The sequence below is a fragment of the Catharus ustulatus genome, chromosome 3 (assembly GCF_009819885.2).
Source record: "Catharus ustulatus isolate bCatUst1 chromosome 3, bCatUst1.pri.v2, whole genome shotgun sequence".
NCBI lineage: Eukaryota > Metazoa > Chordata > Aves > Passeriformes > Turdidae > Catharus > Catharus ustulatus.
Window position 1 is genome coordinate 47933119 of NC_046223.1, and position 15426 is coordinate 47948544.

Genomic DNA, 15426 nt, shown 5'->3' on the forward strand with positions numbered 1-15426 from the left:
GAAAGGACACACCGCTGTTTTGTTTTTGTTCTCCGGAGCACTACTTTGTAACTTTTCTCTTACACCTAGCCAAGAAATACACAAGCAGGCAAGCAGAACACACCCTGCTCCCTTTATGCCATAGCAACTTGGCGGCCAGCAACGCTGCCCGCAAAAACAACTGCTAAACGCCGAACTTTTTTTGTGTTGAAGGATTTGAAGTTAAATTTATCAATGTTTTATGACAGAAGAAACATGGCAGTGGGAGAAACCTCAATTTGATGCAGTAAGTTTTCAGGATCTTTTAAAATGCAGATTTCTTACATTCTTCATGTTTTAATGGAGTATAAGTATGTATTAATAAATTATTTGGCTTCCTATGAGTTTGTAGCATACTCTGATTAGCTGAGAATATTTTAAGCAGACCTTTTGAAAACTTGATAGTAATGAATAAATATCGTATTAATATATATTACAGAGCTATATGAGGATGTGTGATTTGGTTGATGTCTCATTAAGAGCCATATTTAATATGCAACAGAAAATTATTTGCTCTCCACAAACAGGACCACAATCTTCAAGCAATAGCTGCTCACACGTCTCAATTAAAACTAATAAAAATAGATTAAAAAATTGGCGGGGGGAGGGGGAAAGAGGGAAAAAAAAAAAAAAAAGAGAGAGAAGAAAGCATCGCAGACTGAGGGAAGGCTTTCCCACATAACCTCATCTATGAGTCCTTGCTAGTTCGCAGGTTGCTGGCAAGGGCGAGGGACGGTTTGGCAACCCCCTGCTTTTAACTGCCCGGGGCGGGGGCTGCGGGCCCACTCCCCTCGTTGGTCCCCACCCGCCCGGACGGGTCGGGGCCGTCGGGGCCGCACAGCTTCGCACCTGGCCGGCGCGGCGGGCGGCGCGGAGCCGGCGGGGCAGGCGGGCCGGGGTCGGCGAGAGGGGCGGGCGCCGTGAGGTCACCGCGGCCGGGCCAATGAGCGGCGGGCGGAGCGGGGTGTCCCTCGTGCGGCGGCTGCATGGGGAGGGCGGCGGCGGCGGGCGCGGGGCCAGTGGTCCCGGGGCGCCCCCGCCCACCCAGGGGCCGGCACTGAAGGGGCGGTGCCGCTGCCCGAGCACAGGTGCGGCGGTGCCGGTGTCGGGCGGGTGCGGAGCGCCCTCCTCCCGGCGGCGCCCGGCGGGGGATGTTCCGGCCGCCGGGGGCGCGCCGCCCGTGGGAAGCGCGCTCCTAACGCCACCTGGGCGTCGCAGGGAGCGCTCGGCGCGGAGCGGGCAGTCTGGGGTCGCCGGGAGCCGGGCAGGTAGGAAGGAGGAGAGACGCCGGTTCGGGCGGGTCTGAGGAGCTTTTGTGTGTTTGCCCTCCCCAGCGTGCGCGGGTGTCAGCGGCGGGGAGCGGTGTGCGGCGCAGCCCGGGCCGGCGGCGCAGCGGGGCTCGCCGCAGGGAAAGTTGTGCGGACGGTCCCCGCCTCAAGCGGCTGGGCAGCCGCAGAGCCCTCCGTCCAGCCGGGGCGGGGGGTCGAGGCTGTGGCAGCGGCGGCGGCCGCCGGAGGGCTCCGCGTACCGCGCGGGGCTGCCCCGCTCCGGGGCGCTCGGAGGAGCGGCCGCTCTGGGGCTGCTGCGCCCCTCGAGCAGGGCGGGCGGCTGGGGGGCCGGGGGTCGCGGCTGCATAGTGCGGGGTCCCGTCGTGGGGCGGCTCGCCCCGGAGCGGGGCTCGACGTGCTGCCGGCTGTCGGGCTGGTGCCGCTGGGGCAGCGCGGGGTGCGCGGCCTCCCCGGGCAGGTGCTCGGCAGTGCCGCGGCTGTGCCGTGCCCGCTCCCCTCCGGACCGAGCGGGGCTCTCGGGACTGCGCCCCGAGCGCGGGCTGCCGTGCGGCTGGAGTTGGGGAAGGAAGGCATTGAGGGGTACGGTGTGCGCTGCCAGCGCACCCACAGGAGCGTCTGAAGCTGAGCCCAAGTGTTTACTTAAAACCGGGACTAGCCGTGTTCCCTTTGCTGCGTGAGTGTCGCGGCAGAGAAACCCAAACGGACTCGTGTGCAGGGCTATGGATCCGCTCATGTGGGTTTTCATACTGATTAACTGTCTTCTGATTGCCTGGGATTGCTTTGGAAAAACGCAAATCCCAGCTAATATCTGTGCTGACCATATATAGAAGTAATCGCAGACAGAAGTACTATAACTTCAGTATTGCTGACACAGGTCGAGAAACTTTAAAAGCAGCAAGCAAAAGCCGGGATTTCTCCTGAGGGTGTTTTTGTCCAAGGAATATGTTTTCTTGCGTTTGCATCCCCCATTGACTGAATTATTTCTACTTTTTGTTTGCTTGTTTACCTGCCTATACACCTCGAAGTTGGTGAATGATATATTGATTTTGTCTGCCTCTATTTAATCCGGCAGTGTTTGGTTTGCTTACTTGTGTTGGACCAGGATTGCAGTAGGGAACGCTGCTTTTTCCGGAATGGAAACCTGGTTTGATGGCTTTCAGAAACGTGCTTTAGCTTAGAAGCGAGCACATTGCTCATGCAGTACCAATTTTCCGTGGCATGGAAAAAGTATTGTAGGGCTTTCTGGTATTGTGTGTTTTGTGCTCTGTTTTTTTAAAAAAAATACATTGAGTTGTTTGGTTTTTTAATAGCTCTGCTATTATCAGTAGCTTTTATGTGTACATTATTGTCCTATGGAGCAATATGAGGACCACATTTTCCAGTGTTGAATCTCATTCAAAGTAATGTGCTTTTATTTCGGTGTCATGTGCATGTTAGCTGGGTAACTCCAGCAATAGAGAGCAAGAATCTGTTGACTTGAGCTGAAACACTGAAAACAATTCTCTTGGACTGCTTTGGATGTAGCAGTTTTGCTGGATTTTGTTAACAAAGAGATTAAATGCTCCAGGGATAATCCAGTAGGAAATTCATCTGACTTACTGGCTGCTATCTCAAAACATGTTGCAAGTTCTCTTCTACTAGATACTTTGCCGTCAAAACCAGAAATTCAGTTTTGTATGTTTTCACATTTAATTCAAAAGAAACAGAACCTGACCTAATTTATTACAGAAAATGTCATGCAGTGTAAATTCATCTCATTTTCAAGTAGATGAATAGTAACTTTCTGGAGGGAACTGATTGCATACGTTATATCACGCATTTGTATGTTGTCAAGTAGAGTGCATTTTTCTTTCTGTTAATGAAAAAAAAGTCATCTTACTCATAGTAATATGGTCTGCATCCAACAACTTATTAATGCATTTTAGAGCAACAGTCTCAGAGGTAGGTTTTCATAGTAAAAGCCAACCATGGCTGTATGAAACATCATAAACACAGTGCTCAATGGTGCCTTAAATTACAGTTCTAGGTATTAGTGTTAAGGAGTAAAATGTCTTGGTTAATTTGTAAGCTGGTCTAAAAAATTGTCACACTTTCTACATTCTTAATTCTAAAACTGTAGTAGCTACTCTAAAACTATCCAACCTCCCTTTCTTGAATTAGCATTTGGATTTTAGACTTAATGCTATGAATGTTTTCAGGGTCAAATCCTGAAATTCTAAAGAAAATCTTGTGATGACTAATGTGGAAATTTCTTCCACATGAATGCTACAGCGTTATGATTCTCATGTTCATATCTTCTATTCTCCCTCAGTCTTCATTGTAGCAGACAGCCTAATTGTGTACTTTGTGCCAGCAATTACTGTGCTTACGCAGTGTTATGTGACTCAAAAAGGAAGGGGTGCAAAAGGTGCTTGACTCTAGGAAAACGTTTGAAGTGATCTGGATGACCTTAATTAGTATTGTTCATTATCGTATTACATCTTGTTTGCCATTAAGAGGAGACAAAGTATCTGTGCAATATTTGAAGGCAATGAAGGCTGTGCTCAATGCATGTAAATGCATGGCTGCTTAGTTTAGTACAAAAATGATGGAAGGGTTTACTAATATTAATGGTATCCCTTACTGTAATGGCAGATTCTCATTTAGTGAAGATATATCATTTAGCTTTAAAACAAGGAGCAGTATCTGTAAGAATATGTGAGGGGGGATATGCAATGCCATCTCAGTATCCTTATCTGTATTTAAGTAGCATAGTTTGTGAATTTGTAACAGATGTTTAAATGGATCTGTAAACTTGCAGTAAAAAGAAACAGCCTGGTAACACCAAAAGTTCGGTTTCACAAATCCATTCAACAGTGTTGCTGCTTTCTCTGTCACTTTGTTTTGTCTCTTTTCTACTGAAGAATATCAGTTCTGCTGGGCTGCATGGTTGGTCTACGTCAGAAACAGTCAGAGGTGCTGGGAGAGCGTCCATCACCTGCACCTCTATGAGCAGAAATTGTACCTCCCAGACCATCCAACAGTGTTGCTGCATATACCAGGCTATGTTCCTGATGGTGTTGGGGTGCAAAACATTATAAATACATTCAGTATAAGCCTGGTGTGCCGTGATTAGATTAAGACTTCATGCTCAGGAGTTGTTTATGTCTTATTTTTGTTTTAAGAGAGGATAAGAGCAGGCTGTAACATTTTCTATTTCTTGCCTTGGTTGGGTGCCAGCAGAACACAACCTTGTCCATGCACGCCTGGCTGGGAGATTTCAGTGAGGGCAAAGAGAGAATCCATTCTTGTGAATGTAAAATGTTGAAGTTACTGACTGTAAAATAGGCGACGATGAACAATTAACCCCCTCGAATGTTTTAAGTATGTAGTTTCATGCCGCAGGCATCTGTTGATGTAAAGGAGGGAAGGTTTAAGTGAGTTTATTATATGTTTGCGAACTGAAGGCAAAGTCTTTTCTATGGTTGGAAAATCTTTGAAAAACAAAATATGTCAGTTACATTACAAATAAATAATCAGTTGCTGCAATGAGAGCTAGAGGTAGTTTCATACTTCTCTAAATTAATCTTGATGGAGATAGTTACAGAGAAATAATGATACAGCTTCAGTATAGATTAACAGAAAGTGTTTTCCTGGGTATGATTTGAAAATGCAGGTATTTGTCAATGTCATTACCTTTCCTTCTCTATTTTCTTAAGATGCCGTAAAAAAAAAAACCAACAAAAAAACCTATTTAATTTAAAATAATTTCCTGCAAGCAAATTCAAGGTTTTGTTCATTTAGCCCAATGCAATATAGCATTTAGCCACAGTTTTAGAGTGTCACATACACCAAAGATCTGATAAATTGTCTGTTCTCTGTTGTGGGCATTAGGCCTGGGCTCGACATCCAGGAGGTTGTGGCTACTCTGCAAGTTTGTTGACAGTTCTTGTAGGGGTAGTGAACGTGACTGGAGGCTTCCAGGATGTTCAGTTACATTCAACAAGTTGATAGACTTGTGCTCTATAAGGATATATATTTCTATAATTTCTATATTTTTCCTTTCCCTCTCTGGATAAGAAGGCTGTGTGATGATGTGTAAGGTTAATCTCTCACCTTATTTGGATGATAATCTGTCCTCCTTCATTCCCATGGAAAGAAAATTATGGCATACAAAGGTTTATAAAAAAAATGTCAAAAGTTTACCTCTTACAAATAAGTTCATAGATGACAGAAATTTGGAAGGAAGTGATTAAAAAATATTAAGTTACTAGGACACATCTCTGTGTGTACATCTCCTCTCTTAAAGAAAACAATCTAATCTTGATGCCAGGGGTTGACCATGGGACTTTGTACAGTATTGTTTCCTACTGAGCTCTAGCTGTGTTTGTGTGTAACATTTTGTCCATTACTACATTATTTGACAGCACAAGGTGTACTGGAGCCAGATGCTGAGGGCTCTTCTTGGACCTTTAAGACTCCATGTGAAGTATGGAGGCACAACTTTTCAGGTCAATTGTGTAAAGTTGTGACAACATACATTGTCCTGCAACCTCGTTATTCCTGTCTGTCCTTCTCATGATTAGGAGAAGACCCTTCCAAGCATCTAGGATTAATGGGTTTTAAGAAAACCTCCCAACATTCCTGCATGAAGGTCTGAGGTATCAGCTGCAGCGCCTAAAGGAAATAAACCTGACAGTTTTGAAGGGGAACAATGCTATCTATCATCCACAAGGATTTATAAAAAGCTCCATTATTTCATTATGAAATAAGTAAATTTGAGTTCAGTAATTGTGTGGGGTTCTAATAGCGGGAAATACATTATTAAGGCTGTCAAATCATACATTCAAAAAAAATCTCACTAAATACATACTGAAGAAGCAAAGCGTTCTGTTTCCTTCAGCCTTGTGCTACAGTCACATAGAGCCACTCCATATCCTTTAGAGGACTGAAATAACAAGCCAAGCCTTTAAAAAAAACTCCAAAACTTTAAGTGCCTTGTAGAAGGTTCTGGGCTACCACAAAACCAAATAATTTGGTGCGATAATATCAGTCTTGGTGTAGAAAATAAATTACCTCTTTTGTTTTTGTATGACCTGGAAAACACTTGTCTGCTTCATGGCCGTTAATCAGGGATGAGAATAAGCAGGTCATTATCTTGAAGCAGCATACTTTCATTCACAAAAAAATGCCAAAGAGAGGTCCCTCCAAAGCACTGAAAGAACGGTGTCAAAGCTGTAGAGAAAAGTGTTCAATTCCCCTTCCCGATACTTGTCCCACAAGGACAAGGAGCTTGTCCCACAGGGTTCCATTATGTATGAAAGGAGACACATCCCTCTGGTCTTATGGGAATTCCTGGAACACAAGAGAGACATAGTCTGTCTTGAGGTATTAAGGCAGCAATATTCAAGCTGCATGTACTGAAGCATGAAATATCCATTATGCTTGCTTTTATAACTGCAAGCTCTGTATTGGTCACCTATGCAAAATCTTACTGCTTTTTTTTTTTTTGGGCCAGAATCCTGTTAGCCTGTTAGCACTTTCCCATGTTTCTCTAGTAAAAATTAATAGTGCTAATTGCCACTTCTTTTATCAATAATTTCCGAATCAAGACGAAGTATTGCTATAGCAACAAATCCTTTCGAACTTCGCTGCAGGCAATTAGTAGGAGAATTCAATCTCAATATGTAATAAGCACAATTGTAACAACTATTTGAAGGATTAAGGAATGAAGTTTTTAGAAAGAAGGGGAGTAATGCAAATACTCAAAACTGCCATGAAAGAGCAGAACTTGAGCATTTTCAGCATTCTCTTCTTATTAATCATCTCGAGTTGCTGTAAAAAGATGCATAGGTGCTTTGAACAAAGTAATTGCAGCACACTGTGTCTCCTCGGAGAAAAAAGACATCATTTTGTGGAATACTCTGGAGATTTTTATCTCTGATAATAATAATGTTTTGATGTAAACTGCTGCATCTTCTAAGTATCATTGTTCTTCAGCCCTGACAATGAAGTGCAGGAAAACCCTAAGTAGGTTTCAGGATTAGCTGGACAGGAAATAATTCAAATTTATGAAGCCAGAATTAGACGGTGCTTTATCTCTGCTTTTTCAATAGTTGAAGCATCTTTTTCATTGGAATGGACTGGTATTTTCATTTTACCTTGTCATCCCTTGTGTGCCTGTTATCAAGAGAGAAGTTACACATATATGCACACACAAAAAACAGGAGGCATAAGGGGTGTGGAAGTAAAATACCCATGGAACACTGAAAAAAAGGGAAAAGTCTGACACTGTAAGTCTATGAATTGATGTTATTACCTGTAATAGATTTTGAGGTAGTGAAAGCTTATAAATCTTTAGGGGGAGCTATGCTTCTAAGGATGCTGATTGCATTGAAAAAAGATTGAGTGAGAAGAAAATATAAGGACAGGTGAAGGGTAAGAATGATAAAACCATAAGTTAAGGAAATGAAGAGGGTAGTCAAAGGAGGGGCAGTGCATATAAAAGGGAGATCTGAAGGGAGTATCCTAGGAGCCTGTGACTCTTGCATATATACAGGACATAGAAAAGAAGGGGGAGCTATGAAAGACCCAGAGAAAAAATGAACAGTGTGTCTCTAGGTGCTGAGGGGAGGATATTTCTGTGGTAGACATCCTGGGAAGGACATGATGGTTTCCTGGGGAGAAAAGGTTGTTTTATGGATTCTTCCTTCACCTCATGAAATGGGTGGCTTCTTAATGGTGCCTTGCTAGATGTCTAGGCTGGTTCTTCTGTGTATTACAAAAGTATGTTTCTTTACTAGCAGTGCTCTCAACAACCAGCAGACCATTTGTGCTTGCCCTGGCAAGACTGATTGCCTTACTGATAGTAATTGGGAGGAAATAAATACTGAAAAGGCAATGGCGTGCAAGGCTACACCTCTGTAACTCGTCAGAACACCCCTTCTTGGAGAGCCTTTGAGAAGCCCTCTGCATAGTGTCAAAGTTACCATTTTCAAGCAAAATCTTAAATTTCTTTTCAGGTTGTATCTCTGTACTTCCTATTATTAGCATAGTTGTGTGGCTTTGTTAACTAGGAAATCTTTAAGAAAATTCTGCAATAAAAGCTAAAAGAGCATTGCAAAAGACAGCAGTAAAGAAATACTGAGTGTCTTTTACTTCCAGGATTCTTGGAAAACAAATGATCCCTGGACTATTTATGTAAATATTCTAAAATATCTATGGCAGAACACATCTAGTAGCTCAGGTAGCATCTGAGTGAGGTTGATTTAGCAATGTATCTTAAGGAGAGGTTGGAAAAAAAAGAAGGGTTGGAGCCCTCTCAGACTTAGAGCTACTGAGGTAAATTCAAGAAAACTTAAATCTAGTTTGGAGGCTTGCAGGGGGAGACTTTTGGATTTCAAGTGTCTTTGTATTTTTGTGATCATTGTTTTGTATAGAATTGTCTTTTATTTTCTGTGGACAGAGATGGAAAAAGTCACTCAAGAAAAAAACAAGACTTTCTCTGGAAGGAACAAGAAATTGATCTATAGTGTCTGGAAACAGTATAAGAAAAACTAACAAAGAATGACTATAGAGAAAACACTAGTGAAAGGTCTAGATTGAAGCAAATACGGGTGAAAGGGAAACTTACAGAACTACAACTCGAGGGGTAAAGGATTGTGCTGTGGAAAATACTTGCCAAAAATACTGCTATAAAATGCAAAGGGAACTCATAGAAGAGCAGTGAGGATAATTTGTAGCTCCCATTTCTGGAAACTGCAGTTCAGCTACTGGCTGGTGATGATGTGTTAGGCACCTGTATTGGTTCTTCTTTTTCTTGGTGTTAATTTGCAGCGTGCTATGGGCATGCATGAACAAGTCTGAAAGCAGTGTCTGACTTTCCTTTTGATGGACAGTCATAGGTATGTGCCTTGGATTGACAGGTTTTTTCCTTTTCAGTCCCACATGAAAACTGGAAAAGCACAAGGCCTACTAAGACTTTCAGATAAAAATGTGAGTGACTGTTAATTTTTGTCCTGTTCCATATCTCCATTCAAAAAATTCAGTTGTTTTGTGAGAGCAAGTATATGGAAGGTGAATATGAACTGTACTTTTCAGAAGCAGCAGACTGTGTTTATACTGTTCACTACTGAGCCAGTAATTTTCATTCTCACTCAGCTCAATAAAAGCTGTGTTTGTTTGCCAAAGAGAGTGCTAAAGAGGCAAAAATATGCAAGCAAGATTGAAAAAAAAAAAAAAAAGTTTATTGGGTTCATGTGGCTGGATTTTGGTAGCAGGGGGATGCAGGGGCAGGCTCTTTGTGAAGCTGCTAGAAGATTCCCATATGTCAGATGAAGCCATTGTCAGGCAGCTCAGAGATATTCCCACTGCTGGTCAAGGCTGAGCCCATCCGTGATGGTGGCAGCACCTCTGGGATAATATATTCAAGAAGGGAGAATGTTAGTGTGCAGGACTGCAACTCTGCACATCCAAGCTCAGTGAAGGAGGAGGACAGAGAATCCCCTGGTGAAGCAGCTGTTCCCCTGCAGCTCCTGGAGATCCATGACGGAGCAGATATCCATCTGCAGCCTATACAGGAAGCTGATGCCAGAGCAGGTATGTGCTCAAAGGAGACTCTGACTGTGAAGTTTCTGGCAGGATCTATGGACCCAGGAAGAGGAGCCCATTCTGGAGCAGGTTTTGTCACAAAAGCCTGGATGGGGTTTGTTTGTGACCTTGCAGGGCACAGTTGAAGCAGTTCATGAAGAGTGCAGTCTGTGGGACGGACTCAGCTTGTAGAAGTTGGTAGAGGGCTGTCTCCTGCGGGAGGGACCCCATGCTGGTACAGGGTAAGAGTGTGAGGATTTCTTCCCCCTGAGGAAGAAGGTGCATTAAAAGTGATGCATGATGAACTGTGAGTTTCCCCTAATCAAGGGGGGAAAGTGATTTTAAGATTTGAGTTTAATCTTCATTATCCTCCTCCAATTCTGACAGGGAAAATTTTACAACTTCCTACCGAAGTGGAGTTTCTTTTGCTCATTATGTCAGTCAGTGAGTGCTCTCTCTCTGCCCTTATTTTGGCCCTTGAGTCTTATGCTGTATTTTCTTTCCCCTGCTCAGTTTTGGAGGGAAGCGATAGAGCATCTTTGTGGGCACCTGGTTTCCAACCAGGACTAAGAAAAGGTTTATAAATACACCAGTAGGCTGAAGCTTTACATGGTGAAGCTTCAGGGCACTGAATTTTGCTACTGCTTCCTACTCTTGAATTATGGTTATGATAAAATCAAACTTTTAAACACCCAAAATGAAAGAAATAGTATTATGTGACTCTTGTAGGCTGACAGCAACAATGAGGAAAAACAAATGTAATCTCAAGTTAACTGAAATAAAATAGGACATGAAAAAGCTCATCTTGCCTAATTTCCTTCTCACAGTTTTAGTACATATACAAAGTTTTAAGTTATCATATTTGCAAGCTAAGAAAATGGAATTTCAAAGATAAATATGATCAAATATGTTATTTCCAGGAAGAAAATATTGGAACTGAAACAATTGTAACATACTTTTTAATGTTGCAAAATATCTAATACCTGGCACCCTGCTAGTATTGGCATGCGGAGGTCTTATCCTTGTTACATCAGTTGGAAACTTTCCATGGAACATGGAGTCACGTGGGTGATTAGTCCCCTTTTCTGTGTCAGGTATGATCAACTTCTTTTGTTTGATCTGGATTGGTTTGTTTCTAGGAATAATGCATCCCTTTTACGACAGCTGTACAGCCTTGCTTCTGCTTCTCTTGGATTTCACTGTTGTACTGTTTTTATAGAAGATAAGGAGAGAAAAGGTTCCTTCAAAAAAACAACCACCCTCACCAAAAAATCTCCAAACAAAAAACAGACACAAGCCCCAAATCATATCCTTTTGATTTAACTAGATGGGAACATTTCCTAGATATGGCTCACATAATAATTTATTTGCATTGTATATTGATTTATGTACCAAGAACACTAGAATACTGAGGACACTTGGGCTGCAGTCTTCTGTGGTTGTATGACTTGTATGACTCTGATGCTGCTTTCTAATTCTAGTTACAATTGGGTGTTACAATGTCATTAAGCGTTTCTGAATCTTTATGCTGGGCGTACAGAAACCGAGGATTTCCAGACTGGTCCTTTGAATTACTCTGGGTTTTTTATTTTTTGGGTGGTTTTTTGGGTGCTTTTTTGGGGTGTTTGTTTGTTTGTTTGTTTGTTTTAATTTAACGTGTGTTTGAAGCTGAGGTGGTGTTTCTTTTTAGCCTGAGCAGCTATTTCTGTAATATATTTATTTTTTACTACTGTAAAAATAATGTTTGATGGCCTTTCAATTGGTTTTTCAATTGGTAATGCTGCTGCTCCTGATGTGAGAGTAAACAAATTCAAGGCTTTGTGGACTCATTGGTAAGTGACTTGAATCTACAACGTTAAAATATTAATTTAATTTTTGCATGGATTGTGAAAAGTCTTGCACATAACTCATGGCCAATTGCAGGTTAACATTGTCAGTTTAGGGAATGTAAGATCATTACCATACTGTTTTTGTAAGAAGTACTAAAAGGAAACATTTCTCTATGACATTTGAGAAGTCTAATGATTAAGATGATAGGTTATGGTTGAGTCTGAATGTGTTTACTAGAAAACTGTAGTGCTGATATTTCCTTTTACCTTCCTGTTTCTCTCCTTCTCCTCCACTCCCAGTCTTTAATTCCAAGTGTCCTGGACTATTAATGATTAAGAGCAATGAATGAATGCAGAAAAGGTTCACTAGTCATATTGGACTGACTCATGGAGAAGGTTAAACTTAAGATACGTTATAAAGAGGAAGCACTATAGGAGCATTCTTACATTTGGTAGTTGTATATATACACCATCTGACTGTTTCTACCTGATTTAAAAATGTGGGGTGACACCAAACACTGTTAAGGTAAAGGTGGGGTTTTCTTTCTGTTTTGGATTTGGACCAGTTGAGGTTTCACTTTAGTCTATACTTCACTTTCTTTAACTTTTTTTTTTTTTTTTTAAGTTTAGACAAAGAAAAGTGTAGGGCTTTTTTCTGCTCACTTTTACTTGTGTGTTTCTCTGTAAATTTTTTTTGAGTTTTCCATTTTTACTGCCAAAGATCTCACTCTCTCTTGGTTAAATTGCAACAGAAATGTGAATGTTAGAAGAGTGTGGCCAGTTGGTCTTTCAGCTAATGATCTGCTTGGAGTGTACGTGTGCAAAATATACTTCAAGGCCTGTCCTAATCTACTTAAGAAAAATAAATTGAAATAAATATCTCCAAACTATTTGCAGCTGTTAAATTATATTAATTTAAATGAGATTAAACCTATAATATGTGTAGCTATTTTCATATGAAGATAAGCTTAAGCAATATTCTTCCTCTGATCCTAGTTCAGAGTAACAACCAGACCAGAACCTTTCGTTTGGGGATTATAACTTCCCTTTTGAATTTCTAGTCTTGTCTTTTTTTCCCTTATGTTTTTTAGTTGTATGTAATTTTTTCAAATATTCTTGTTTATATGTTATTTGCAAGTTTGTTTCTAATGCAGTGATCCATATATATATTAGGACTAGTGAGAATCATGGAACTGGAGTAAACATTCTAAATAGGTAATTATGCAGAAAAATCAAAAGAATAGAGGTTTTTATTCATAAAACCTTGGGTAGGAAGTTTTGTTTTTATTAATAGATGTCTAATGTGTAAAAAATGTGAACTATTGGAGAAACTTGAGTGAAATGTCACACATGGAATGGAACTGAGATTCTGTGGAAGGAATCCCTCTTGTATTGGGCATATGAAGGTAAGAAAGTCATATTCTGAATCAACCTGTAAGAGTGAAAGATCCTTGATATAGTATAACTGTATTAGTAGTAGAATTAGTGATGGATTTGTGTTGTTTTGGCATTTTATCATTCCAGCAGTATTTGGACAGAACTGAGAGAGCTGACTGACAGCTGAGTAATACATAGAACAAAGATGAGTAGCTAGTGACTCTTGCCAGTAGGCTGTTGAAAACTGCTTGGGATTTCAATGATACCAATAAGTTATTTGACTGCATTATTTAGAAACAAGGCTTTATCTTGCTTCTAAATTCTTACTATCTGAATTTAGTGAAATGTTATATCCACTGTTATATCCACAAATATGTGAAAATGGCTTCAGCACAATTCTTTAAAATGGATAAATGACTGTTAAAGTTTTATTCAGTAGCAAAGTACTTATTGAGTGTTTGCTAGCCATCTGAACTTTACCTAAATTGATGATCATATAAAGTTAACAAAAAATTCAGATATGGGCAAAGAAAAGGAAATTGAAATAGGGAAGTGATGTTCCTGAGTCTGTACTGTCACCACAAGATGATAGAGTATTAAATGCACACAGTATGTTTGACTGAAAGGCTGGTTTTACTTCTATGGTTGTTTGCACACGATATTTACAATTACAGAAGTATATTGTGACATTTTATCCCCAGGAGGTTAATGTAAAGAAGCGTGTGCTAACATCAGAGTGGTAATGAATTAGCCATGTCTTGTTAGCTCAGAGTTTCTTATATCAATTTGTAGCTCCTCTGAAATCATCTACAGAATAGCAACTATGTGCACTCAGCTTCTGCCACCCCTGAGAATTTTAAATTACTAAACTGAAGTTCTTCAGACCTCTTGAAGGGAGAAAAAAGCCACTCTGTAAGCAGACACGTGTACTCGCTGCTTTGTTTTCCTTTTGTGAACCCTTGGTGTTACACACTTCTGGTTCTTTCTGTATTGTTTGTTGATCTTTCTGAGATGGAAGTCACTGAAAATGTCAGCTGAATGTTGCAGTTCCCATACTGGAAAAGCAAGTGTGTAAGCAGTGAATTGTGAATTCCCCTATTGATATTTAAATGCTTTGAGTGCCAATCCTGTATTTCAGGAGTTGCTTGAAATTGTTGTAATGAGAGTTGAGCTGAAATACTCAAAACTTAGAATGCTACAAAACACATATTACATAACTTCAATAAGAAATGTGAAAGAAATAACTCTGGCCTGAGGAATTTGTTTTCTTTTCTGACAAAGCCTATAAAAATTACTCAACTAGCTAAAGTCAAGGGAACTTACCTGATTTTTCAGGCATGACCTATGAATCTCTGCTGTTCGATGACAACTGTATTACTACCTTGGCGAACTTTTAAACTCTCTAGCTTAGGCAGCAGATGGACATGACACTGTCTAATTTGCACTGAGTTAGTGCTGTAAGAGTTCCCCTTTGCTGTTCCTCTAGGTTTAGTTAATATTCAGAGAAAGGGCTGAGGACAGTTGTCTTACTGCACAGACAGCCTGGCCACCCAAGAGAGTTTATAATGATTCTAGTCAATGAGAAGGAATTGGGGAAGTTTAAATTTCTGTCATTCCTAGATCTGAAGTGTAATGCTTTCAAACTTTGGCATCACCTTTATGCCTTGAAAATCTAGACAGATATTTTAGTTTCCATGAGACAGTGCAAGTTGTCTGATAGTGAGGTATGGGAACCTGGGGCAATGGCAGGCATGAGGTAATGGAAAGTGATGTTGAAATAGTTCCCTAACATGTATCCTTGACTTGGAAACATGTAAGCATTCACAAAGGCTCTTCTCAAGGAGTGAGAAATGTCAAGATTTGGCTCCCGGAAGTCTTTGTATATATTTTAACATGACTCCGTCATGGTAGGATGCAGCTGTATCCCAAAGTACTTGTGAGTTTGTAAACTGCTGCTTACTAATAAGTCTCCAAGGGTTTAATTTCTTTTATCCCCTGAAAAATGGAGCTGGTAATCTACTTTAACAAAAAACTCCCTCCTCCCAAAAAATTGCTATAATTCTGTGGCAGCTAATCCAATGAAACGTTGACCCTGATGTGGGTCCTATGTTTGTGGCTTTTTCTGGGTGTATAGCTTGAGGAAGTAGTTTGGAAGTGCTTCCAGTTTCCCAGCCACCTGTTACAGCTTTCTTTCTTGAAACTGTTTGTTATTTCTGAGGCTGCTGTATATTTCTTGCTAAACTATAAGGCTACAGTGGTCAAATATTTCCACAAGCTGGGTTACTGAAAAACCCTTTGGTGACAAATGCAAGCCGGTACTATCTGTCAGTATAGCAGGTGTGTTT

General features: G+C 41.0%; 1 protein-coding gene across 1 annotated transcript in view; it reads left to right on the forward strand.

The window, feature by feature from the left end:
- Positions 1-1206: 1206 nt before the first annotated feature.
- Positions 1207-15426, forward strand: part of CHRM3 (cholinergic receptor muscarinic 3) — a 262479-nt gene continuing 248259 nt past the window's right edge. The window contains exon 1 of the mRNA XM_033055503.1: positions 1207-1286. The gene's annotated coding sequence lies outside the window, so the exon portion shown is untranslated. The remainder of the gene's footprint in view (positions 1287-15426) is intronic.